We start from the raw sequence: 26190 nt of genomic DNA, 5'->3' as shown, positions 1-26190 counted from the left end.
CCCACCCAATCCCCATCACCCCTTTATTTAACATGTTTAATCCACCTAACCTGCACATCTTTAGACTGTCTGAGGAAGGTAGAGCAACTAGCAGAAACCCGTGCAGACACCGGGAAAACATTCAAATTACACAGTTTCCCAAGCCTAGGTCCCTGTGCTGTGAGGCCATAGTGTTAACCATGGTGCCGCTTAGCTTGAGCTCTTTGGGAAAACTTTTCTTTTCTTAACCTAAAATCAAAAGTTTTATTCCAAAAGCCTCAATACAGTGTGTTTACAGGTCTGTTTAGAACCATTCGGACCCTACGAAAAAGAAGTTCATTTGACCTGAACAGGCCTAAGTGATTAGTGTAGTAACAAATAGACAAAGAATAGCAACTGCAAAGATAATGGGAAAAGAAAGGTTTACAGATACCATCAACTTTCTGATAACTGTAATGTGAATTCGTTTCCCAGCAGCCTGGGGTACAATTACCTTGAATTAAATGAATATTTTAGTTTTGGTTGTGAGATGACGAGTAAAAGATCTTAGAGGGCAAGGTCAGTGTATCCAAATACTGAAAATATCTTTCAGCTGAAAAATTATTGTTCCCAATGTTTTTGGGTAAAAGACTCCCAACCTGAATCAAAAACCCATCTGGTTCACTAGCATCCTTTGAGGGAAGGAAATCCGTTGTCCATACCTGGTCTGGCTGACATGTGACTCCAGATTGACCAGCAATTTCGCTGACTCCTAACTGGCCTCCGAAATGACCCAGCAAGCCACTCAGATCAAGGGCAATTAGGGATGGGTTTGCCTGTGATGCCCACATCTCATGAAGAAATAAATAAAACAATTAAAATAGTATGAAGCCTCTCCCCCAATGTAAACATCTGTGACAGTAGATGCACACTGCTTAAAAGTTCTGGGCATACCAAGATTGAATAATCATGGACATTTGAAGCTCAGATTCCTGTTTACCACAGGCAGGATTCACCAAGAGGAGTGCAAAACCAAATTTATCCTGTGTACTTACTGCACTACCTGTTCATTGTTAAGAATACGGTCTCAGTTATTCACATTTCCAGTTTCTGGAACAGTTGGAGGTGAATAACCCAAGGCTACAGTAACAATAACAAGAAGCCAAACCTTCTGCAGCAATTTAAGAGCAGTCATTTATCTCTTTTTAAGTTATCATTGCATGTGATTCAGCATTCAGGATTTCAAATGCCTTCCAAATTGTTGACAGAATCAGCAGAATTTGTTGTGTTCAACTTTTCCTGTCTCTGGCAGATAAGTTTGTGTGAAGTATGGCAGAAGTGAGTACTACAGGTGCTGGAGATTAGAGTCAAGAGTGTGGTGCTGGAAAATCACAGCAGTTCAGGCAGCATGCGAGGAGCAGGAGAGTTGGCGTTTCGGGCAAAAGTCCTTCATCAGGAGTGAGTGAAGTAAGTCTGGTGGAAAAGTCCACCATTGTCTTAGTGAATGAAATAACTTTCGTGTATAATGAGTCTTTCATATTCTTAGGTTGGCCAAAGTGCTCCACAATCATGTAAAGGATTTTTGAAGGATCATCATTATTGAACTCTGAGCCAATTTGCTGACAATGATGTCCCACACAAAGAAATGAAATTAATGACCAGATAACCTGTTTTGACTGATGTTAGTTGTTGAATTAATGCTGATCAGGACACACTGCTGGTCTTCCTCAAATATGGCCATGGGACCATTTACACCCATTTGAGTAGATCAAGCTTCAAGTTAATGTCTTATCCAAGAGAGAGTACCTAAGCATTGAAGTATCTGGTTAAATTGGCTCGAGAATCAAATCTCTAAGTAGGCCTTGAGTCTACAGGTGATTGAGTCCAGGAAGCTATTGCTGACACCAAATAAGATGAACACAATGTTTGATGGAAGCTCTAAAAGATTTCATTAAAATTCAGATATTTTGTGAAATATAAGAATTCTTTGAAAGAGTCATTCCCACACTTCTTTATTATCGAATGGATTGGTGATGGAACATACCCTCCAATATCAAAATCACTGTTCTCTAATAATACAAAACTGCAACATGAAAGGAGTGTTAACTAATACCTTTCAAAAGAAAGGTATTTGCTTGCAGGTGTCAGTGAGATGGGTACACCTGATAGTTGTGAAGAGTCTATCCACACTGAGATATTGTGTTATAGACTATATTTATTAATTCACTCACCAGCTCATTATATTCATTAATATCGGGTTCCTGTTCATTCATTTATAACCCTTTGCTAATCTGTTAATTACAACAACATGGTTTCATTCATACATTTGTAAAATCGTGGTTCTGTGGTATTCAATTTTTAAAACCACCCTTTCAAAACTATTACTGCATTTCCACACCTTACCAGCCCTTGCTACAAGTAGTGTTTACCTCTGAACAAGTGCAGCATACAGAACAATCCCATCCTCACCAAGTCTCCACAAAAATTTATAATATTAATCAGCCCTTACCAACCATCTCCTGAATGGACCTGAATAGATTAAGTACCTGTTAAATATCTTTTAACTGGGTCATTGTCCCTTTAAGAAACTAACTGACAAAACAGCATTTCCATTAAATTGCATGAATGAATGAAACTCATACCGCCAAATAGTAAATAAATCTCACAACCCAGCTGCAGTATTCAGTTTAATAGCATTTACAATTTTTAATTGATTTGGAGCATATAGGCCTAGCATTTTTACTAATATTTACTAACTTAAAAGACAAAAGGACTAATACCTCCTAATTATGCAAGCAGACTTGACAGACCCAATCTGAAACGTTGATTTTCCTGCTCCTTGGATGCTGCCTGACCTGCTGTGCAATTCCAGCACCACTGTAATCTTGACTTTAAGCTCCAGCACTGCAGTCCTCACTTTCACCTATCCCATCAGAAGAGGCAGCCAGCACTTAGCACATGTTTTACCCTAACTCCTGTCTCCCAGGACAGAAGCACTTCAAACTTTTGTGTACCATAGATAAAACAATGTAGCACCATAGTAATGGAATTTTATTATATGTAAGAACTGTACTTTGGGATTTTATTACCAGCTCAAACTTGTGCAGTGATTGCTGAATAGAAGAGCTGAAAATGTGTTGCTGGAAAAGTGCAGCAGGTCAGGCAGCATCCAAGGAGCAGGAGAATCGACGTTTTGGGCATGAGCCCTTCTTCAGGAAACATCATGCCTGAAACATCGATTCTCCTGCTCCTTGGATGCTGCCTGACCTGCTGCGCTTTTCCAGCAACACATTTTCAGCTCTGATCTCCAGCATCTGCAGTCCTCACTTTCTCCTTGATGAATAGAAGAGGCTATCTTCATCACACACTGATTTTGGTCATTATTTGAACATGATCCCACACATACCGTCCGTTATCAAAATCATTATTCTCTAATCATGCAAAATTGCAGATGAAAACAGTGTTAAATAATACCTTTCAGAACGAAGGTATTTGTTTTCAGGTATCCGTGAGATGGGCACACAAGATAATTGTGAAAAGTCTATCCACATACTCCCACTTTCTAGATAAGACAGCCAACCCTCTCTAGGTTCACATGAGACTTTGTTCCGGAGTTCATGCTTGGAACAAGCCTGTCTCAAGTCACAACTCATTTACTTGCGCTTGACGATGGCATCTCCCAAACAGTAACACCCTTGGCAGTCACGTTACCCATCCAGAAAGCTGATCCTGCTAAGCACTCTCTCTCAATATTTTGTGTAACCTTAAATGGCTCTATAAATACTCATGTTTTGAGCCAGAGTATCATTGCTCCAATCAAATAAGACTGTATCTCAAGCGATTTAATTCATTCCTGCAGTGTGAGTGTCACTGACAAGACCAATATTTATTGCCCACTGTTGGGGGAGGGGTGGTGAGCTGCCTTCGCAAGCAATTGCAGACCATGTGATGTAGGTGCACCCACTGGAATAAGGAAAGGAGCTCAATCCAAAAACAATGCAGGGTCAACAAAAGAAACCTCAAATCAGATGGTGTGAGATCTGGGGTGGGGGGAGGTGGGGGAGCTTGAAGGTAATGAGTTCCCAAGCAGTTGCTGTTCTTTTCCTTGTAGGCAGTAGAAGTTCTAAGTTTAGAGGATGGTGTCAAAGGACCCTTTGTGAGGTTGATGTACTGGTCTTGAGGAGGCACACTTCTGTCATTGTACATCCATTGTAGAAGGAATGTGTTGAATATGTAAGTAATGCCAATCAAATGGACAGCATTGTCCTGGATGCTGGTCAGCTGCTTGGATGTTGTTGGAGTTGCACCCATCCATGCAAGTAGAAAGCATTCCATCAAGGGAGAGTCAGGAAGTGACTTACTCTTGCCTCAGAAACCCTAAAATCTGAGCTGCTTTTGTAGCCACAGTACAAATCCTGTTCAGTTTCTGCTCGGTTGTAGCTCTCAGGATGTGGATGGTAGGGGATTCAGTGATGGTAACGTCATTGACTGAGAAGGAGAAATGGATAGATCCTTTTTCCTTAGAGGTACTTATTGCTTGGGCCTTGTGCAGTGTGACTGTCACCTCTGAAGGTGGAATTTGTGTGGTTCAGCTATATCCTAGACTCTATCCTAAATTCCAGGGATTGTGTCATTGTGGGCGGCACGGTGGCACAGTGGTTAGCACTGATGCCTCACAGCGCCAGAGACCCGGGTTCAATTCCCGCCTCAGGCGACTCTCTGTGTGGAGTTTGCACATTCTCCCCGTGTCTGCGTGGGTTTCCTCCGGGTGCTCCGGTTTCCTCCCACACTCCAAAGATGTGCAGGTTAGGTGAATTGGCCATGCTAAATTGCCTGTAGTATTAGGTAAGGGGTAGATGTAGGGGTATGGGTGGGTTGCGCTTCGGCGGGGCGGTGTGGACTTGTTGGGCCGAACGGCCTGTTTCCACACTGTAAGTAGTCTGATCTAATCTTAACCAACAACGGGAGACTTCTGACTGTTTGAAACTCCACACAAGCTCCTGAACGTTTGCCTCCACCATCCCTCCACATTTTATTGTGACACTCACTTTCCTTTATTGGTCAGAATATTGAGAATAGGAGTTGGGAGGTCATGTTGTGATAGTATGGGCTATTGGTTAGGCCACTTTTGGAACATTGCGTGCAATTCTGGTCTCCTTCCCATTGGAAGGATGTTGTGAAACTTGAAAGGGTTCAGAAAAGATTTACAGGCATGTTGCCAGGATTGGAGGATTTGAGCTATAGGGAGAGGCTGAATAGGCCTGGGCTGTTTTCCATGGAGTGTCGGAGGCTGAGGGATGGTCTTATTAAGGTTTATTAAATCATGAGGGGTGTGAATAAAGTAACTAGACAAGGTCTTTTCCGTGGGGTGGGGGAGTCCAGAAATAGAGAGCATAGGTTTAGAATGAGATAGAAAAGATTTAAGAGACCTAAGGGGCAAAGTTTTCACAGAGTTTGGTGCGTGTATGGAATGAGCTGCCAGAGGAAGTGATGGAAACTAGTACAATTACAATATTTAATAGGATCTGGATGGGTATATGAATAGGAAGAGTTTACAGGGATATGGGCCAAGTGCTGGCCCATGGGATTAGATTAACATAGGGTATCTGGTCAGCATGAGCGGGTTGGACCAAAGGATCTATTTCCATGCTGTACATCTCTATGACTAAGACTCTATTCCCAAGTCTTTAAGATTAACTTCATCTGTGCTTTGTAATGTAATTTTCCTCTTTATTTGAGTTTGTATCTGGAGTTATGAATAAAATTATGCAGATGAGTTCCATTCCCAATAGATTTGCAGAGAGGCTTAAAAGCAATGCACATCAAAGGAGAATGCATTCCCATGAATGGAAACCAATAGCATCTGGCCTAGTGGTTGCTGTTGCCCAAGTAGATGCAATGCCTTTCACACAGATGCAGACAATAGCTATGTAAAAAAGATCATAACAATTGATGCCATTCAAAATTGCATTATCTGACCTGAAAGAACCTTTCCACGCCAGTGTTCAAATTGATATGAAGAACGTTTTTTTTACTTTCTTCTTGCTGTCAACAACTATTTTATGTTATTTAGTTAAAAATCTGGATATTTAATGCAAAAACGTTATATCAGATATTTGTTTGTCACAGATTGCACAGGTTGAAAGCCTGGGCAGGAAGGGGCTAATTTTACAAATAGATCTCCAGTACAGAGGATCCCACACTAGGGATAAAAATCCACTGGCATGGACCTTGCAAGTTTTTACCTTTAAAATTTAATGAACCTGACACTCTGGCCCATCCCCACCCTCTTTCCACCTACATTCCCCTACTGTGAAAGCCAACCACCTCCCTCCACTATCTAGGCTTGACCTCCAGCATTCCACTCCCACTCCCTCCCCCAACACCCCTTCACCTCACCCCCTCCCCTTCCATCCCCTACTCTGTCGCCCACTCCGCTCCACCTAATCTAAATCCACTGTCATTGACCACGTCCACTTGTCACATTGTATTCTGGTAACCTACCCACCTTATACATTACCCAACTGTCAAACTACCACTACCCACTTGGCTCCCAGCTTGCTACTTATTTTGCACAGTATCCACTTAGCACCCTGCTGATCCAGCACCCTACCCACACATCACACTAGCCTCACCCTTGCCTGATATACTTATCACTTCATGGCAGCTGCCAAAGGTGCCGAACCTTTAAATCCAAATGATTATATAAAATTGATAAATCTCCTGGCCCCGATGGGATACACCCTAGAGTTCTGAGAGAGGTGGCTGAGGAAATAGCAGAGGCATTGGTTGAGATCTTTCAAGAGTCACTGGAGTCAGGAAAGGTCCCGGATGATTGGAAGATGGCTGTTGTAACCCCCTTGTTCAAGAAAGGATCAAGGCAAAAGATGGAAAATTATAGGCCAATCAGCTTAACCTCGGTTGTTGGTAAAATTCTAGAATCCATCATTAAGGATGAGGTTTCTAAATTCTTGGAAGAGCAGAGTCTGATTAGAACAAGTCAACATGGATTTAGTAAAGGGAGGTCATGCCTGACAAACCTGTTGGAATTTTTTGAAGAGGTAACAAGTAGGTTAGACCAGAGAAACCCAGTGGATGTGGTATATCTGGACTTTCAAAAGGCCTTTGATAAGGTGCCACACGGGAGGCTGCTGAGCAAGGTGAGGGCCCATGGTGTTCGAGGTGAGCTGCTGGGATGGATTGAGGATTGGCTGTCTAACAGAAGGCAGAGAGTTGGGATAAAAGGTTCTTTTTCAGAATGGCAGCCGGTGACGAGCAGTGTCCCGCAGGGTTCGGTGCTGGGGCCACAGCTGTTCGCATTATATATTAATGATTTGGATGAGGGAACCGGGGGCATTCTAGCGAAGTTTGCCGATGATACGAAGTTAGGTGGACAGGCAGGTAGTACTGAGGAAGTGGGGAGGCTACAGAAGGATCTAGACAGGTTGGGAGAGTGGTCCAGGAAATGGCTGATGAAGTTCAATGTGAGCAAGTGCGAGGTCTTGCACTTTGGCAAAAAGAATAAAAGCATGGACTACTTTCTAAATGGTGAGAAAATTAATAAAGCCAAAGCACAAAGGGATCTGGGAGTGCTAGTCGAGGATTCTCTAAAGGTAAACATGCAGGTTGAGTCCGTGATTAAGAAAGCGAATGCAATGTTGTCTCTTATCTCAAGAGGGTTGGAATATAAAAGCAGAGATGTACTACTAAGACTTTATAAAGCTCTGGTTAGGCCCCATTTGGAGTACTGTGTCCAGTTTTGGTCCCCACACCTCAGGAAGGACATACTGGCACTGGAACGTGTCCAGCGGAGATTCACACGGATGATCCCTGGAATGACAGGTCTAGCATATGAGGAACGGCTGAGGATACTGGGATTGTATTTGTTGGAGTTTAGAAGATTAAGGGGAGACTTAATAGAGACATACAAAATAATACATGGCTTGGAAAAGGTGGATGCTAGGAAACTGTTTCCGTTAGACGAGGAGACTAGGACCCGTGGACACAGCCTTAGAATTAGAGGGGGTCATTTCAGAACAGAAATGCGGAGACATTTCTTCAGCCAGAGAGTGGTGGGCCTGTGGAATTCATTGCCACGAAGTGCAGTGGAAGCCGGGACGCTAAATGTCTTCAAGGCCGAGATTGATAGATTCTTGTTGTCTCGAGGAATTAAGGGCTACGGGGAGAACGCTGGTAAGTGGAGCTGAAATGCGCATCAGCCATGATTGAATGGCGGAGTGGACTCGATGGGCCGAATGGCCTTACTTCCACTCCTATGTCTTATGGTCTTATGGTCTTATGGTGTTATGGACTCGATGACTGCTACATGAAAAGGGGCATGGTTGCCTTCCTCCAATTATTCTGTACTACAAAGGACCCTGCCAGAGTGGAAATACAATGTCAAATGTCTGAAGGAGCCTGTATCAGAATCCCCTGTAACAAATGCCGCATTCTTCTGAACAGAGGAGCAACATGCTTGTGATTGCCACTCCTTGGGTTGGAAAATCCAACCCCATTCTCTCTTGGAGCTGAGGTAATCTGTGTTACAAATATGTTTCAATTGCTATTAGTAAAAAAAACCTAAAGTTTACAATCACAAAAATAAACGCTGCTTATGGTATATTTTAGTTGTATTATCACTTGTTCACCTTACGCATTCCTGAACTATAAATCAGCCACTAAATAACTGGACTGTCACATAGTTTCATGGTTGGATGACAAGCCCCAAACCTGACTGCATCAAAACTGTTGACAATAGATGGTTGATAAAGCGCAAACATCTAATACTGATGCGGGCATGGTGCTTTTTTAGAGAGAATGAAGGTATAAAATGATTGTGCTTTAATGATCAGGAAAATAATTGAGTAGCAGTGTGTTTAAAAACAAAATTTGACTACAGAACCGTGGTCATATTTTAATTCTGATCGATTTTGAAATATCCTGGAAGTGTGAAAGTTGCTAAAAGGCATTTTTAAACAGCAGACGTGCAATTAACAGATGCCAACTTTATAAGCCCTTTGTTGTCCTGGGAGAAGATTCTTAATGTATTTAGAAAAAATATGAGATTAATTTTGCAGAGACTCAACTATAGAAAGCTAAAAGGTAAAAACAATGACTGCAGATGCTGAAAACCAAATACTAGATTAGTGGTGCTGGAAGAGCACAGCAGTTCAGGCAGCAACCAACAAGCAGCGAAATCGACGTTACGGGCAAAAGCCCTTCATCAGGAATAAAGGCAGTGAGCCTGAAGCGTGGAGAGATAAGCTAGAGGAGGTGGGGGTGGGGAGAAAGTAGCATAGAGTACAATGGGTGAGTGGGGGAGGAGATGAAGGTGATAGGTCAAGGAGGAGAGGGTGGAGTGGATAGGTGGAAAAGAAGATAGGCAGGTCGGACAAGTCCGGACAGGTCAAGGAGACAGTTAATGAGCTGGAAGTTTGAAACTAGGATGAGGTGGGGGAAGGGGAAATGAGGAAGCTGTTAAAGTCCACATTGATGCCCTGGGGTTGAAGTGTTCCGAGGCGGAAGATGAGGCGTTCTTCCTCCAGGCGTCTGGTGGTGAGGGAGCGGCGGTGAAGGAGGCCCAGAGCCTCCATGTCCTCGGCAGAGTGGGAGGGGGAGTTGAAATGTTGGGCCACGGGGCGGTTTGGTTGATTGGTGCGGGTGTCTCGGAGATGTTCCCTAAAGCGCTCTGCTAGGAGGCGCCCAGTCTCCCCAATGTAGAGGAGACCACATCGGGAGCAACGGATACAATAAATGATATTAGTGGATGTGCAGGTGAAACTTTGATGGATGTGGAAGGATCCTTTAGGGCCTTGGATAGAGGTGAGGGAGGAGGTGTAGGCACAGGTTTTACAGTCCCATTTACAGAATGGGAGGGTGGGTCATAGGGGGGTGTGGACCTGACCAGGTAGTCACGGAGGGAACGGTCTTTGCGGAAGGCGGAAAGGGGTGGGGAGGGAAATATATCCATGGTGGTGGGGTCTTTTTGGAGGTGGCGGAAATGTCGGCGGATGATTTAGTTGATGCGAAGGTTTGTAGGGTGGAAGGTGAGCACCAGGGGCGTTCTGTCCTTGTTACGGTTGGAGGGGTGGGGTCTGAGGGCGGAGGTGCGGGATGTGGATGAGATGCGTTGGAGGGCATCTTTAACCACGTGGGAAGGGAAATTGCGGTCTCTAAAGAAGGAGGCCATCTGGTGTGTCCTATGGTGGAACTGGCCCTCTTGGGAGCAGATACGGCGGAGGCAGAGAAATTGGGAATACGGGATGGCTTTTTGCAAGAGATTAGGTGGGAAGAGGTGTAATCCAGGTAGCTATGGGAGTCGGTGGGTTTGTAAAAAATGTCAGTGTCAAGTCGGTCGTCACTAATGGAGATGGAGAGGTCCAGGAAGGGGAGCGAGGTGTCAGAGATAGTCCAGGTAAATTTAAGGTCAGGGTGGAATGTGTTGGTGAAGTTGATGAATTGCTCAACCTCCTCGCGGAAGCACGAGGTGGCGCCAATGCAGTCATCAATGTAGCGGAGGAAGAGGTGGGGAGTGGTGCCGGTGTAATTACGGAAGATCAACTGTTCTACATAGCCAACAAAGAGACAGGCATAGCTGGGGCCCATATGTGTGCCCATGGCTACGCCTTTGGTCTGGAGGAAGTGGGAGGATTCAAAGGAGAAATTGTTAAGGGTGAGGACCAGTTCGGCCAAACGAATGAGAGTGTCAGTGGAAGGGTACTGTTGGGGACGTCTGGAGAGGAAAAAACGGAGGGCTTGGAGGCCCTGGTCATGGCGAATGGAGGTGTAGAGGGATTGGATATCCATGGTGAAGATAAGGTGTTGGGGGCCGGGGAAACGGAAGTCTTGGAGGAGATGGAGGGCTTGGGTGGTGTCTCGAACGTATGTGGGGAGTTCCTGGACTAGGGGGGATAGGACAGTGTCAAGGTAGGTAGAGATGAGTTCAGTTGGGCAGGAGCATGCTGAGACAATGGGTCGGCCAGGGTGGTCAGGCTTGTGGATCTTGGGAAGGAGGTAGAACCGGGCAGTGCGGGGTTCCCGGACTATGAGGTTGGAAGCTTTGGGTGGGAGATCTCCTGAGGTGATGAGGTTCTGTATGGTCTGGGAGATGATGGTTTTGTGATGGGGGGTGGGGTCATGGTCGAGGGAGCAGTAGGAAGAGGTGTCCTCGAGTTGGCGTTTGGCTTCAGCGGTGTAGAGGTCAGTGCGCCAGACTACCACTGCGCCCCCTTTATCCGCTGGCTTAATGGTGAGGTTGGGATTGGAGCAGAGGGATTGGAAGGCTACGCATTGTGAGGGTGAGAGGTTGGAGTGGGGGAGGGGGGACGACAGGTTGAGGCGGTTAATGTCCCGGCGGCAGTTGGAAATGAAGAGGTCGAGGGCAGGTAATAGGCCAGCGCGGGGTGTCCAGGTGGATGCAGTGTGTTGGAGGTGGGCGAAGGGGTCCTCGGAAGGTGGGTGGGAGTCCTGATTGTGAAAGTAAGCTCGGAGGTGGAGGCGACGGAAGAATTGTTCGATGTCACGTCGTGTATTAAATTCATTGATGCGTGGACGGAGGGGGATGAAGGTGAGTCCTTTGCTGAGGACTGATTGCTCATCCTCAGTGAGTGGGAGGTCTGGAGGGATGGTGAAAACCCGGCAGGGCCGGGAGCTGGGATCTGGTGTGGGTGTGGAGCTGGGAGTGGGGTCGGAGCCAGTACCTGGAGTGGGTGTGATGGTGGGGGGAATGGGGGTGGAGGCATGAGCTGGGGTAATGTTGCCCTCGGGGTTCTGGGGTGTGGGGATAGTGACAGTGGGGTCTGTGGGGGGCGTGTCAGCAGAATGCAGGTGAGTGGTGCTAGTGGAGGCGGAAGTGGTGGTGATTATGGCAGTAGGGGTGGCGGAAGTCACTGAGCATGTGGCATCAGCGATGATGTGAGGGCCCGAAGTGGCTATGGGAGTGGCCATGATGTGGGCAGAAGTGACATCATCACTCAGCGTGGGGGTGGTAGCTGCGTCAGCCACATGGCTAATGGCGTTTCCAAGGCCAGGGGAATCTTCTGGAATGTTTGAGGAGCGCTGGTTATGGAGGTGGGTGGATAAAAGTTTGTTGTACTTACAGTTTTTGATGTTTGAGATGGAATTGAAATACTGTTTGTTGAGAGTATGAATTCTCCTGAGGATGTAGTACAGAGTGGGTCCTTTGCAATTCTGAGAGAGTGTGGCCTTCAGCTGAACAGGGCTGACTGTAGAGAGGTTAGGTGCCGGCGCATTGCTGCAAGCGTGGAGCGGAGGATCTTGAAGGAGAACATTGCTGGTGTTTTTGAATCTGTAGTCTGTACTGTTTGTCCTGTTCGGGTCCGAACTCTGCTGGTTTAAAGGTGGTCTGGAGTCCGTGTGGGATGAGTTGGTTACGGAGGCATGCACTGAGGAAGCAAATGTGGCTGTGGTACCGAGTTTGTTTCACAACATGGTTGAAGAGCTTCACTGTCCTATCCCCCCTAGTCCAGGAACTCCCCACATACGTTCGAGACACCACCCACGCCCTCTACCTCCTCCAAGACCTCCGTTTCCCCAGCCCCCAACGCCTTATCTTCACCATGGATATCCAATCCCTCTACACCTCCATTCGCCATGACCAGGGCCTCCAAGCCCTCCGTTTTTTTCCTCTCCAGACGTCCCCAACAGTACCCTTCCACTGACACTCTCATTCGTTTGGCCGAACTGGTCCTCACCCTTAACAATTTCTCCTTTGAATCCTCCCACTTCCTCCAGACCAAAGGCGTAGCCATGGGCACACATATGGGCCCCAGCTATGCCTGTCTCTTTGTTGGCTATGTAGAACAGTTGATCTTCCGTAATTACACCGGCACCACTCCCCACCTCTTCCTCCGCTACATTGATGACTGCATTGGCGCCACCTCGTGCTTCCGCGAGGAGGTTGAGCAATTCATCAACTTCACCAACACATTCCACCCTGACCTTAAATTTACCTGGACTATCTCTGACACCTCGCTCCCCTTCCTGGACCTCTCCATCTCCATTTGTGACGACCGACTTGACACTGACATTTTTTACAAACCCACTGACTCCCATAGCTACCTGGATTACACCTCTTCCCACCCTATCTCTTGCAAAAATGCCATCCCGTATTCCCAATTTCTCCGCCTCCGCCGTATCTGCTCCCAGGAGGACCAGTTCCACCATAGGACACACCAGATGGCCTCCTTCTTTAGAGACCGCAATTTCCCTTCCCACATGGTTAAAGATGCCCTCCAACGCATCTCGTCCACATCCCGCACCTCCGCCCTCAGACCCCACCCCTCCAACCGTAACAAGGACAGAACGCCCCTGGTGCTCACCTTCCACCCTACAAACCTTCGCATCAACCAAATCATCCGCCGACATTTCCGCCACCTCCAAAAAGACCCCACCACCAGGGATATATTTCCCTCCCCACCCCTTTCCGCCTTCCGCAAAGACCGTTCCCTCCGTGACTACCTGGTCAGGTCCACACCCCCCTATGACCCACCCTCCCATTCTGGCACTTTCCCCTGCCACCACAGGAACTGTAAAACCTGTGCCCACACCTCCTCCCTCACCTCTATCCAAGGCCCTAAAGGAGCCTTCCATATCCATCAAAGTTTCACCTGCACATCCACTAATATCATTTATTGTATCCGTTGCTCCCGATGTGGTCTCCTCTACATTGGGGAGACTGGGCGCCTCCTAGCAGAGCGCTTTAGGGAACATCTCCGAGACACCCGCACCAATCAACCAAACCGCCCCGTGGCCCAACATTTCAACTCCCCCTCCCACTCTGCCGAGGACATGGAGGCTCTGGGCCTCCTTCACCGCCGCTCCCTCACCACCAGACGCCTGGAGGAAGAACGCCTCATCTTCCGCCTCGGAACACTTCAACCCCAGGGCATCAATGTGGACTTCAACAGCTTCCTCATTTCCCCTTCCCCCACCTCATCCTAGTTTCAAACTTCCAGCTCATTAATTGTCTCCTTGACCTGTCTGGACTTGTCCGACCTGCCTATCTTCTTATCCACCTATCCATTCCACCCTCTCCTCCTTGACCTATCACCTTCATCTCCTCCCCCACTCACCCATTGTACTCTATGCTACTTTCTCCCCACCCCTACCCTCCTCTAGCTTATCTCTCCATGCTTCAGGCTCACTGCCTTTATTCCTGATGAAGGGCTTTTGCCCGTAACGTCGATTTCGCTGCTTGTTGGATGCTGCCTGAACTGCTGTGCTCTTCCAGCACCACTAATCCAATGTATAGAAAGCTAAAGCATATTTTATCATATGGAACTGCATTACCTTCAATTTACCACCAATGCATAAATTGTTGAGATTTAGAGTCAAGCAGGTGCATGTACATGGTGGAGCAGAGGAACAGAAGGCAAATGAATTTATTATGTTCAAATTGTGAACTTAATATCAAAGTCTACATAGCTGCTAACAGATGTAAGAAATGTCAATGAAATTGGGAGACCGTGCTCTAAGCCCCAGAATCAGAAGACTGTGTGTGTTCTTACTAAAAATTTGAGCACTTCATTCCTGATGAAAGGCTCTTGCCTGAAATGCGATTCTCCGGCTCTTTGAATGCTGCCTGACCTGCTGTGCTTTTCAGCACCACACTCTCGATTCAGATCAACAATCTAGTTCAACGCTGAGGGAGTGCAGCTTTGTCCAAGTGCTATTTTGAAATGAGAATGTAAATGAGAATCCTGTCTGTTGTCTTCAGCTAGAAAATATAAAAATACTCATAATGCTCATATCAAAGAAGGACAGGGTGCCCTCCAAGCATGTTGGCCAATATTTGTTCCTCAACCATGATCACAAAAACATGATTAGACCAGTATTGCATTCCTGTTTAGGGGAATTTGTTGTGTACACAAATAGGCTGCTGGGTTTTGTACACTACCACAGTGATTATATTTAAAAAGAGCTTAATTGTGCAGATACTGAGAATATCCTGAAGTTGTGAAAGGTCCTATACAGTTTATAAGTCTTTTATTTGGTTGTTTGGTGATGTGCCTTTGTGAAGTGTGTAATACGGTGCCATGAGCTTGAGAAGAAAGAAATGTCCAGCTTGAGTTTGCAGTGAAGCGGTCACTGCATAATTTAAATATTACATGACAGTATGTACGTTTTCTCTGTTGCTACCGGCTGAGGCCAATAGCTGCATTTCTGTTTCCAGCTAGGCAGAAAAACAATTATAGTTTCCAGATCTTGCTCAGCTGGTACTTTAAAAAGCTTGCCTGGAAGAGAGTCAAGTGTAATTCTGGATATAGGTGTAGGCATTGCTCTTTTCCAAATAAAAATGTAAATATTTGGAAAGTAAGGAGAAAAGGAGTTCTCACTTTCTAAATATTTAAACTGAGGGTGATTTGGGTTTGCAAAGGCTCCTGTACATTTACCAGATAATGAGTACTTTCCAAACCAGGTTTGGTATTGCACTATTTACAGTGCATGCAATATGTAATCAGCACGCTGTAAGATTACCACTTCAAGGAGGGTGGGGTCACAGTCTACCTTGCTCCAGAGACCCCAACATTGGACTCACATGACCATTTGGTAAAGTTTCTTCACATTGATGCTAAACTTTGAATATTAAGGCACCTTTTTAAGTTTTGGGTAGTGTTGAAAGTGGGCAAAAGTGAGGACTGCAGCTGCTGGAGATTAGAGTCAAGAATGTGGTGCTGGAAAAGCACAGCAGGTCAGGCAGCATCCGAGGAGCAGGAGAATTGGGATTTCAGGCAAAAGCCCTTCATCAGAAATCATGAAGGCCCTCAATCCTGATGAAGGGCTTTTGCCTGAAATGTAGATTCTTCTAGTCCTCAGATGGTACCTGACCTGCTATGCTTTTCCAGCACCACACTCTCAACTCTAAGTCGAAAGTGCTTAACCCTTTTTACTGATATTCAGAAATGATCCAAAACTGAATGGAAACAGTGCTCGAACTCCTAATTAAGGCCCAAGAACCAAGTAAACCAAAATGTAAGCAATGAGCTCCACATGTCTCATGTAAATATCAAGCACGCAAACTGAGATGTTTTAATGTGATAGCATTATGACTGCACAGTTAACAACAGGATTTTAAAATATATTTAACAGAATGATGGGGAATATTGTCAATTAATGGACTTCTACCCTTGTTGAAGAAATTCACCAAAAGTACGACAGCATCTTCCAAACCCACAACCACTTCCATCTAGAAGGACATGGGCAGCAGATACATGGGAACACGAGTGCCTGCATGTTCCCCTCCAAACCACTCACCATTCTGACTTATAAATACATCATCGTTCCTTCACTAGGACTGGGTCAAAATTCTAGAATTCCCTCTCTAAGGACGTTGTAAGTCAATGCACATCAGGCGGACTGCAATGGTTTAAGAAGGCAGCTCGCTACCACCTTCTCACAGGCAAGTAGAGATGAGTCATAATTGCTGGCCAGCCAGCGAAGCCCTCTAGTGAATAAAAAATCACGCTCATTCAGTAGCCTCATTTGGTGAATACTTTATGAAAACAAGACTATATGCCAAAAAGATTAAAAACATGCAGGACCTTGATAAGGAATGATGCCTTGCACTTTATCATGGTAACAAAAGGGAACAAGATCTAGATTTTTAAAAAACTCCAAAATTGCAATTTATAGTCGATTCTAGGAAATCCAATATGTTTGTCCTATGCCATCAAAAATACCTTCACATTCAACCAGATGTATTTTTCTATTTCCTGACTTCTCATACAAAATCTTTGAAGGCGCAATGCCTGAAACACAAGTATTACAAAAGTGCAGTATGGACAAGTACAGGCACGAAGATGAGTCCATTACTTCTGTTTACTTATTTGACCCACCCAAATCCCTGCCTTGAAGTTCGCATAGTTACAGCATTGCTTTCCAAAGTTTGGCTTTTGTTATTATACTCTGCAGACAATCACCAGCAACCAATTCTTCTGTGACAAGTAATTGATAACTCAAAGGTAATTAAACACACCCATATGCAGAATTCTTACAGCGAAGGGGACATGATGCAAACTGAACTAGGTAACAGGGCTGTAATGTCTGTTTATATTACACTCAGCTGCAGAGACTCCACATTCTGAAGCTTCCTCACTGAACTTGCATAGTTTTCTAACTATTTCACCTCCTCTGAGAAGATTAATATAACTATTTTTTGACCAAGCATTTGGTCTTTATCCTAACAACCCTTTACAGAAATCAGTATGAAGTTTTGCATTGTACTGATCCTAACATCATTGTTTTTCTTTGATAGGATGTGGATGTCATTGTCCAGGCCAGCATTTGTTATCCATCTGTAATCATTCTTGAACAGAATGGTCTGATTGGCTACTTCAGATGGCAGTAAGAAGTACTACATTATTGTAGGGCTGGTCACTTGTAGGTAAGTTTAAGGTCATTAGGGAACCAGATGGGTTTTTACAACAATCAGTGATAGTTTTTCAGGCAGTGTTACTCAGATTGTCCATCAATTTCAGATTTAAATTCCCCAGCCATTATTATAGTTTTGAACCCATGTGTCCAGAGCATTCACGTGTACTTCTGGATTACTGGTCCAATGACATTGCCACTATGCTGTTGTCTCCTTATTATTTAGAAACATAAGAAAATAGGAGTGGGCTATTCAACCACTCAAGTCTGTTCCACCATTCCATGAGATCATGGATAGACAATAGACAAGAGGTGCAGGAGTAGGCCATTCTGCCCTTCAAGCCTGCACCACCATTCAATATGATCATGGCTGATCATCCTTAATCAGAATCCTGTTCCTGCCTTATCTCCATAACCCTTGATTCCACTATCCTTGAGAGCTCTATCCAACTCTTTCTTAAATGAATCCAGAGACTGGGCCTCCACTGCCCTCTGGGGCAGAGCATTCCACACAGCCACCACTCTTTGGGTGAAGAAGTTTCTCCTCATCTGTCCTAAATGGTCTACCCCGTATTTTAAGCTGTGTCCTCTGGTTCGGCACTCGCCCATCAGCGGAAACATGTTTCCTGCCTCCCAGAGTGTCCAATCCTTTAATAATCTTATATGTCTCAATCAGATCCCCTCTTGTCTTCTAAACTCAAGGGTATACAAGCCCAGTCTCTCCAGTCTTTCAGTGTAAGGTAATCCCGCCATTCCAGGAATTGACCTCGTGAACCTACGCTGCACTCCCTCAATAGCCAGAATGTCTTTCCTCAAATTTGGAGACCAGAACTGCAAACAGTACTCCAGGTGTGGTCTCACCAGGGCCCTGTACAGCTGCAGAAGAACCTCTTTGCTTCTGTACTCAATCCCTCTTGTTATGAAGGCCAGCATGCTATTAGCTGCCTTCACTACCTGTTGTACCTGCATGCTTACCTCCATTGACTGGTGTACAAGAACACCCAGATCTCTCTGAACTGCCCTTTTACCTAAATTGATTGTATTTAGGTAGTAATCTGCCTTCCTGTTCTTGCCACCAAAGTGGATAACCATACATTTATCCACATTAAACGGTATATGCCATGCATCTGACCTCTCACCTAACTTGTCCAGGTCACCCTGTAATCTCCTAACATTCTCATCACATTTCACCCTGGCACCCAGCTTTGTATCATCAGCAAATTTGCTAATGTTATTGCTAATGCCATCTTCTACATCATTAACATATATTGTAAAAAGCTGCGGTCCCAGTACTGATCCCTGCGGTACCCCACTGGTCACTGCCTGCCATTCTGAAATGGAGCCGTTTATCACTACTCTTTGTTTCCTGCCAGCCAACCAACTTTCAATCCAAGTCAGTACTTTGCCCCCAATACCATGCGCCCTAATTTCGCTCACTAACCTCCTATGTGGGACTTTATCAAAAGCTTTCTGAAAGTCCAGGTACACTACATCCACTGGATCTCCCCCATCCATCTTCAGAGTTACATCCTCAAAAAAATTCCAGAAGATTAGTCAAGCATGATTTCCCCTTCATAAATCCATGCTGACTCTGACCTATCCTGTTACTACTATCCAGATGTGTCGTAATTTCATTACTTATAATGGATTCCAGCATCTTTCCCACCACTGAGGTCAGACTAACTGGTCTATAATTTCCTGTTTTCTCTCTCCCACCTTTCTTAAAAAGTGGTACAACATTAGCCACCCTCCAATCCGCAGGAATCTATCAAACTCTGGAAAATAATCACCAACACATCCATGATTTCTCGAGCCACCTCCTTCAGTACCCTGGGATGTAGACCATCAGGCCCCAGGGACTTATCAACCTTCAGGCCTAACAGTCTCTCCAACACCAATTCCTGGCAAATATAAATTCCCTTAAGTTCAGGTCCTTCAGCCACTGTTAACTCAGGGAGATTGCTTATGTCTTCCCCAGTGAACACAGATCTGAAGTACCAGTTCAAATCTTCTGCCATTTCTTTGTTCCCCGTAATATATTCGCCTGTTTCTGTCTTCAAGGGCCCAATTTTAGTCTTAACCATTTTTTTGCCTTTCCCATACCTAAAAAAAAGTTTACTATCCTCCTCTACATTATTGGCCAGTTTACCTTTGTACCTCATTTTTTCTCTGCATATTTACTTCTTAGTAATCCTCTGTTGTTCTTTTAAAAGCTTCCCAGTCCTCCGTTTTCTGACTTATCTTTGCTATGTCTCTTTTAACTTTATATGTTTCTTAACTTCCCTTGTCAGCCACGACCACCCATGCCGCCTCCCAGGATCGATCTTCTTCTTTGGAATGAACTGATCCTGCAACTTCTGCATTATACACAGAAATATCTGTCATTGTTCCTCCAATGTCATCCCTGTTAAGGTATTGCACCATTGAAATTTGGCCAGCTCCTCCCTCATAGCTTCATAGTTCCCTTTATTCAACAGAAATATTGTCACTTCCGATTGTACCCTCTCCCTCTCAAATTGCAGATTGAAGCTTATTGTGTTATGGTCACCAGTTCCCAATGGCTCCTTCACTTTGAGGTCCCTGACCAATTCTGGTTCGTTGCACAATACCAGATCCAGAATTGCCTTCTCCTGAGTCGGCTCCAGCACCAGCTGTTCTAAGAATCCATCTGAGGCACTCCACAAAGTCTCTTTCTTGATGTCCAATACCATCCTGATTCTCCCAGTCTACCTGCATGTTGAAATCCCCCATAACAACTGTAGTAACATCTTTGCGACAGGCCAATTTCAGCTCCTGATTTAACTTACATCCAACATCCAGACTACTGTTTGGGGGCCTGTAGATGACTCCCAAGAGGGTCTTTTTACCCTTAGTATTTCGCAGCTCTATCCACACTGACTCTACATCCCCTGATTCTAGGTCCCCCCGCGCAAGGGACTGAATATCATCCCTTACCAACATGGCCACCCCACCTCCTCTGCCCATCGGTCTGTCCTTACGATAGCACGTGTAGCCTTGAATATTCATTTCCCAGACCCTGTCCACTTGAAGCCACGTCTCAGTTATCCCCACAATATCGTATCTGCCAATTTCCAAAAGAGCCTCAAGCCCATCCATCTTATTTCTAATGCTTCATGCATTCATGTATAGTGTTTTTAATTTGTTACTGCCCTCATCCTTCCCATCAACTCCTATTTCACTCAACCTTACAGCATGATCCCATTCTGAGTTTTCTGCCTCATTGATACAGTTGTCTTTCTTGACTTCCCTTGTTCTAAGTTTCCCTCCAATTTCCTTCTTAAACATTCAGTTTGTCCCCTTCCCCCCCCCCCCCCCCCGCAACTTAGTTTAAACGTAGCTGTGTTGCAGTAGCAAACCTGCCTGCCAGAATGCTGGTCCCTAACCTATTCAGGTGCAAACCGTCTCTCTTGTAGAATTTATGCTTACCACAAAACATATCCCAGTGATCCAAGAATTTAAATCCTTGCTTCCTGCATCAGTTCCCCAACCACACGTTCAAGTCCATTATCTCCCTGTTTCTGGCCTCACCCGCCCAAGGAACTGGAAGCAAACTGGAAATAACCACCTTGGACGTCCTGCTTTTCAGCCTTCTTCCTAGTTCTCCGAAGTCCCGCTGTAGTATGTTCCTCCTCTTCTTCCCGACGTCATTTGTGCCGACATGTACCACCACCTCTGGCTCTTCACCCTCGTCCTTGAGGACTTCCTGCACTCTGTCTGTGATGTCTTTCACCCTGGCACCAGGAAGGCAACACACCATCCTTAAGTCCCGTCTGCTGCCACAAAAACCTCGGTCAGTTCCTCTCACTATGGAGTCCCCTATTACCTCGGCTCTGTGCGATGTCTTACTCTTCCGCTCTGTCTCCACACCAAATTTTGATTGACAGACCTGGCCGCCTTGCGGACTGGCAGTGTCATCTGTCTCTACTGTTTCCAAAGATTCAACTTGTTCCTGACAAGTACTTCCCCAGGGTCTCTTGCACCTGACTCCTCTCTGCCTTCCTCATCGTCTGTTCTCTTCTGCTCTCTTCTGGTACGATTGGTGTAATAACCTCGCTGAAGGTCTTGTCCAGAAAGATCTCGTTCTCTCGGGTGAGCCTAACGTCCTCGAGTTCTTTCATCAGTGCTGCAATATGCTCTGTCAGCATATCTGGGGCCTAACTCCAAATCCCTGTATTTTGGGCCATTTCCCTTAATACATTTAGTTAATAAAAAGAAATCAAAGGTTTAAATTTAACAACTGATCCAGCATGCACAGTCTTTTATGGAAGGGAATTCCAAACATCTATAACCCCTTATGTGTAGAAGTACTTCCTAAGTGGGTGGCACGGTGGCTAGCACTGCTGCCTCACAGCGCCAGAGATCCGGGTTCAATTCCCGCCTCAGGCGACTAACTGTGTGGAGTTTGCACATTCTCCCCGTGTCTGTGTGGGTTTCCTCCGGGTGCTCTGGTTTCCTCCCACAGTCCAAAGATGTGCAGGTCAGGTGAATTGGCCATGCTAAATTGCCCGTAGTGTTAGGTAAGGGTGGGTTGCGCTTCGGCGGGGCGGTGTGGACTTGTTGGGCCGAAGGGCCTGTTTCCACACTCTAAGTAATCTAAAAAACATCTCTCCTGAACAATCTGGTCTTATTTCTCAGACTATACTCCCTAGTTCTAGAATCCCCAACCAGTGGAAATAGTTTATCTAATATTTTGTTTCCTGTCCATATCTACATGGAATCCCTACAGTGTGGAAACAGGCCACTCCTTCAAAGAGCAACCCATCCAGACCCACTCCCTACCCTATCACCCTGCATTTCCCATGACTAATCCACCTAGCCTGCACATCCCTGGACACTATGGGCAATTTAGCACAGCCAATCCATCAAACCTGTACAATTTGGACTGTGAAAGGAAACCAGAGCACCATGCAGACACAGGGAGAATGTGTAACCTCCACACAGTCACCCGAGGATAGAATCAAACACAGGTCCATGGTTCTGTGAGGCATGCCACCTTGAAGACTTCGATCACATCACCCCTTTAACTCTCTATATTCTCGACAAAACAGGCCTAATTTGCATAACCTTTCTGCATAACTTAACACCTGAAGTCCAGGTATCATTCTTGTAAACCTATGCTGTATTCCCTCCAATGCCATTACATCCTCCCTAAGATGTAGTGCCAAGATCTGCTCATAGTACTCCCAGGGAGGTGTAAGCAAGGTTTTGTCTAACTGCGGCAGAATGTCTGCATCCTCATACACCAGCCCTCTAAATATAAAGACCAGCATTCTGTTAACTTTCATGATTATTTTCTGCACCTGTTTGTGGCATTTTGAAGATCTCTGCACCTGGATTTCCAAGTGTCTTAGACTGTGTCTCTTGTATTTCACTTCACATCATCTCGAAAGCACCCTTCATCGGTCTAAAGTGGATAACTTCACACTTGCTTATTTTATTTCAACCTAACACCTAAATTCTTCAACACAAGAATTTAGAACGCGAATTTAGTGGGAAAGCAAATGTTGAGAATGCTGGGAATCTCAAATTGCTGGAAACGCTCAGCAGGTCAGACAGCATCTGTGGACAGAGAAACAGGTCAAATGTTTCAGATTGATCAGTATTCTTCAGGTCTGCTGAAAGGTCATGAGACAGAATTGAGCATAATTTTTATTGTCAATAATAGTTCAATTTCATGAAAATAAGTCATGCAAAGCTACATTATGGCCCAGAGGTCTCCAGATAGACAGATGTCACAACACACTGGATTTCAGCCAATTGAAACATTCAATGACATGCCACACCCCTTGTGGTCCACGACAAAGGGAGACAAGTAAGAATTTTAAACAAGGCTCCACCTGCTTTGATTGGTTATCTCGAGTGCATGCAATTTAACATTAATGTCAACAATTATTATCAGGAAAGGAGGTGTGCATTTCGCAAGTCTCCTGCTTAGTTTTCACTTGGTTTATGTCAAACAGGAAGTTCAAATTTGATCATTTCAAAATTCATGGGGTAGTCACTCTGTCACCACTGAGTTGTATACAGTTTGTCTGCTGAGCTTCCTGCATGAAACTGTGCCTACACTTGATACCTGCAGAGATTGTGAAAGGTCCGATCGGTGTAAGCTTGTTTGTTCAGTCTGTGCTAAATCCTTATCCTGATCCTGAAATTAATGAATACATTTTGTGCTCACAGTATAGTATCTGGATGTTTTTTCCCTTTCATTCAGTCTTTTAGGATTGAGGGTGATATATTTCCACTCCAGGTTAATAGGCTCTGCACTGACTGACCAATCCAATGTGTGAACCGTAGACTCTGCTACACGTGTGGAAAAATATTTTTAGGGTTAGGGTTGATTTGTGTACTCCTGTCTATTCCTGATGAAGTCTCTTGATGTGTCCATTGCCTGCCCAAATGAATCTTTTCCATTTTCAATAACCACAATCCAGGGTCTCATATGTCGTCAATTTGTTTGCATTTTCTTCGCATTAATCCCAAGCATTTCCACTTCTGGGAATCTCTACTGTAGCCATGTTCTGTTTAGAGCAGTTGCTGCAGGGATCTGGTTTCAGGAATATAAATAGCATGTCCTGCCCAGAGTAGCAGGTTTTGACTGATGGATGCTTGAGAGAGGATGCTGCCATTTGACAGAGTCTTCTGCTATTGAGTTTGGAGGATCTTGTGAAGGCACTGTTGGTGGTACATCTCCAGCACTTTGAGTTATTTAGGATAGGTTGACCACATCTCTGAAGCATTTATGTACATACCACCATCAAGTCTTGGTAAACCACGATCTTACCTCTTCAGTTTAAGATCCTGGCTCTCAAGACTATTTTCATCAGTCAATTAAAAACTGTTTGGAACATTGAAGATGAACTTTGTGTATATCTGCCATAGTCAAGTGGAATCTCCTAAAGTGGTCCACATTTTCAAGGATTTGGATGGGAAACTAGGATGTAACAGTATGGATGGTGCATTTGGGTGTTGCCACTACACAGCCTGATTTTTCAATCCATTCTAATAAGTGGGTGCTGTCTTTCTGCTACAAAACGTGTTTCATTAACACAAATTCACTACAATGCAATTGACAAATTGGGAACGCTGTTTCTAAAGTGCAAACTTTTAAGCTGTGTGTTGTCTGTAACGTAATTACATCGCCAACACTTTAAGTGCTGTTTCTAAAGTGTGATTTTTCTATAAGACAGGGATGCACAAGAACACAACCATCGCATTACAGAAGAACTGACTGTGTATGCTTTTAGAACATCAAAACCGTGCCTATGGAATTCATTATCAGAGAAAGTGGTCTTGTGCAAAACATTTTGCGTTTTCAAGAAAGAGATAGATATAAGATGATCATATTGAATGGTGGAGTAGGCTCAAAGCATCGAATAGAAGCAAATGTACGCCATATTTCTATGTCACTCCACCCACACCTTCAAAATTTTAATGTGAGAAAACAATTTAACAATGCCCTGGTTACATTTGGAAATTATCCATTGAAAGGTAACCTGTCACTCTTCTCCAATCTGTTCTATCTGTGACTCCACTTCCACACCAATCAGGATGATTCTTGGCTATGGTTTGAAGTGACCAAGAAGCTTGTTCAGTTGCATCACATGAGGGCAGTAAGAGACACCAGCTTTGCTAGCAGTAGTCATATCCTGAGAATAAATTTTAAAAAGCAAAGGCTGTCGTCTGTTCAATTTACACATTTTGTTTCAATTGGGAGTTGCAGTACTGCAGAGACACACTTCCAATAGAGTGGCTGGTGATTCAAGAGGAAGTTGCTATTGTTCGTACTGATGTTGGTTCCTATTCGTTCAATTCAAGAGGTCAGGGTAGAGCAATGTGTACAGTTGTATAAAGATCTTTTAGTGGTCATATACCAATCAAACCTTGGTGAAATGGAATCTGTTTCAGTTGATAGTCATAGAGATGTATAACACAGAAACAGATTCTTTGGTCCAAGTCGTCTATGCCAACCAAATATCCTAACTGATCTCTTCCCATTTGCCAGCACTCAGCCCGTATCCCCCTAAACCCTTCCTATTCATACACCCATCCAAATATCTTTTAAATGTTGTAATTGTACCTACCTCCACCACATCTTATGGCAGCTCATTCCATACATGCACCACCCTCTGAGTAAAAAAACTTGCCCCTGAGGTTCTACTTAAATCTTTTTGCTCTCACCTTAACCTGTGCACTCTAGTTTTGGACTTCCCTACCCTGGCTTTTCACCCTATCCATGCCCCTCATGATTTTATAAACCTCTGTAAGGTCACTCCTTAGTCTCCAACACTCCAAGCAGAACAACCCCAGCCTATTCCGCCTCTTCCAATAGCTTAAACCCCGCAACCCCGGCAATATCCTTGTAAATCTTTTCTGAAGCCTTTCAAGTTGCACAACATCTTTCCTATAGCAGGGAGACCAGAACTGAATGCAGTATTCCAAAAGTTGTCTAATCAATGACCTGTACAGCTGCAACATGACCTCCCAACTCCTATATTCAATGCACTGACCAATAAAGGTAGGTGTAACAAATGCCGCCTTCACTATCCTATCTACCTGCAACTCCACCTTCAAGGAACTATGAACCTGCACTCCAAGGTCTCTTTGCTTGACAACACTCTCCAAGACCACTAAATGTGTAAGCCCTGCCCTGATTTGCCTTTCCAAAATGCAGCACCTCACATCTATCTAAATTAATTTCCATCTGCCACTCCTCAGCCCATTGGCCCTTCTGATCAAGATCTCGTTATACTCTGAGGTATGATGAATACTCCTGAGTGGTTTGAATGTGGTCTGATTGCCAAACATGTGCAATCACACCTC

The 26190-nt window shown here is 44.8% G+C and overlaps 1 protein-coding gene across 1 annotated transcript in view; it reads left to right on the top strand.

Annotated features, from left to right (window-relative positions):
• Window positions 1-1347: 1347 nt before the first annotated feature.
• The window catches only part of LOC140453646 (gap junction beta-4 protein-like), a 40040-nt gene continuing 15197 nt past the window's right edge, over window positions 1348-26190 (top strand). Inside the window, exons 1-2 of the mRNA XM_072548526.1 lie at window positions 1348-1425; window positions 17234-17362. The gene's annotated coding sequence lies outside the window, so the exon portion shown is untranslated. The remainder of the gene's footprint in view (window positions 1426-17233; window positions 17363-26190) is intronic.

The sequence above is a fragment of the Chiloscyllium punctatum genome, chromosome 27 (assembly GCF_047496795.1).
Source record: "Chiloscyllium punctatum isolate Juve2018m chromosome 27, sChiPun1.3, whole genome shotgun sequence".
Taxonomy (NCBI): Eukaryota; Metazoa; Chordata; class Chondrichthyes; order Orectolobiformes; family Hemiscylliidae; genus Chiloscyllium; species Chiloscyllium punctatum.
Note: the sequence above shows the minus strand (reverse complement) of the source record. Positions and strands in the feature narration are given on the sequence as shown.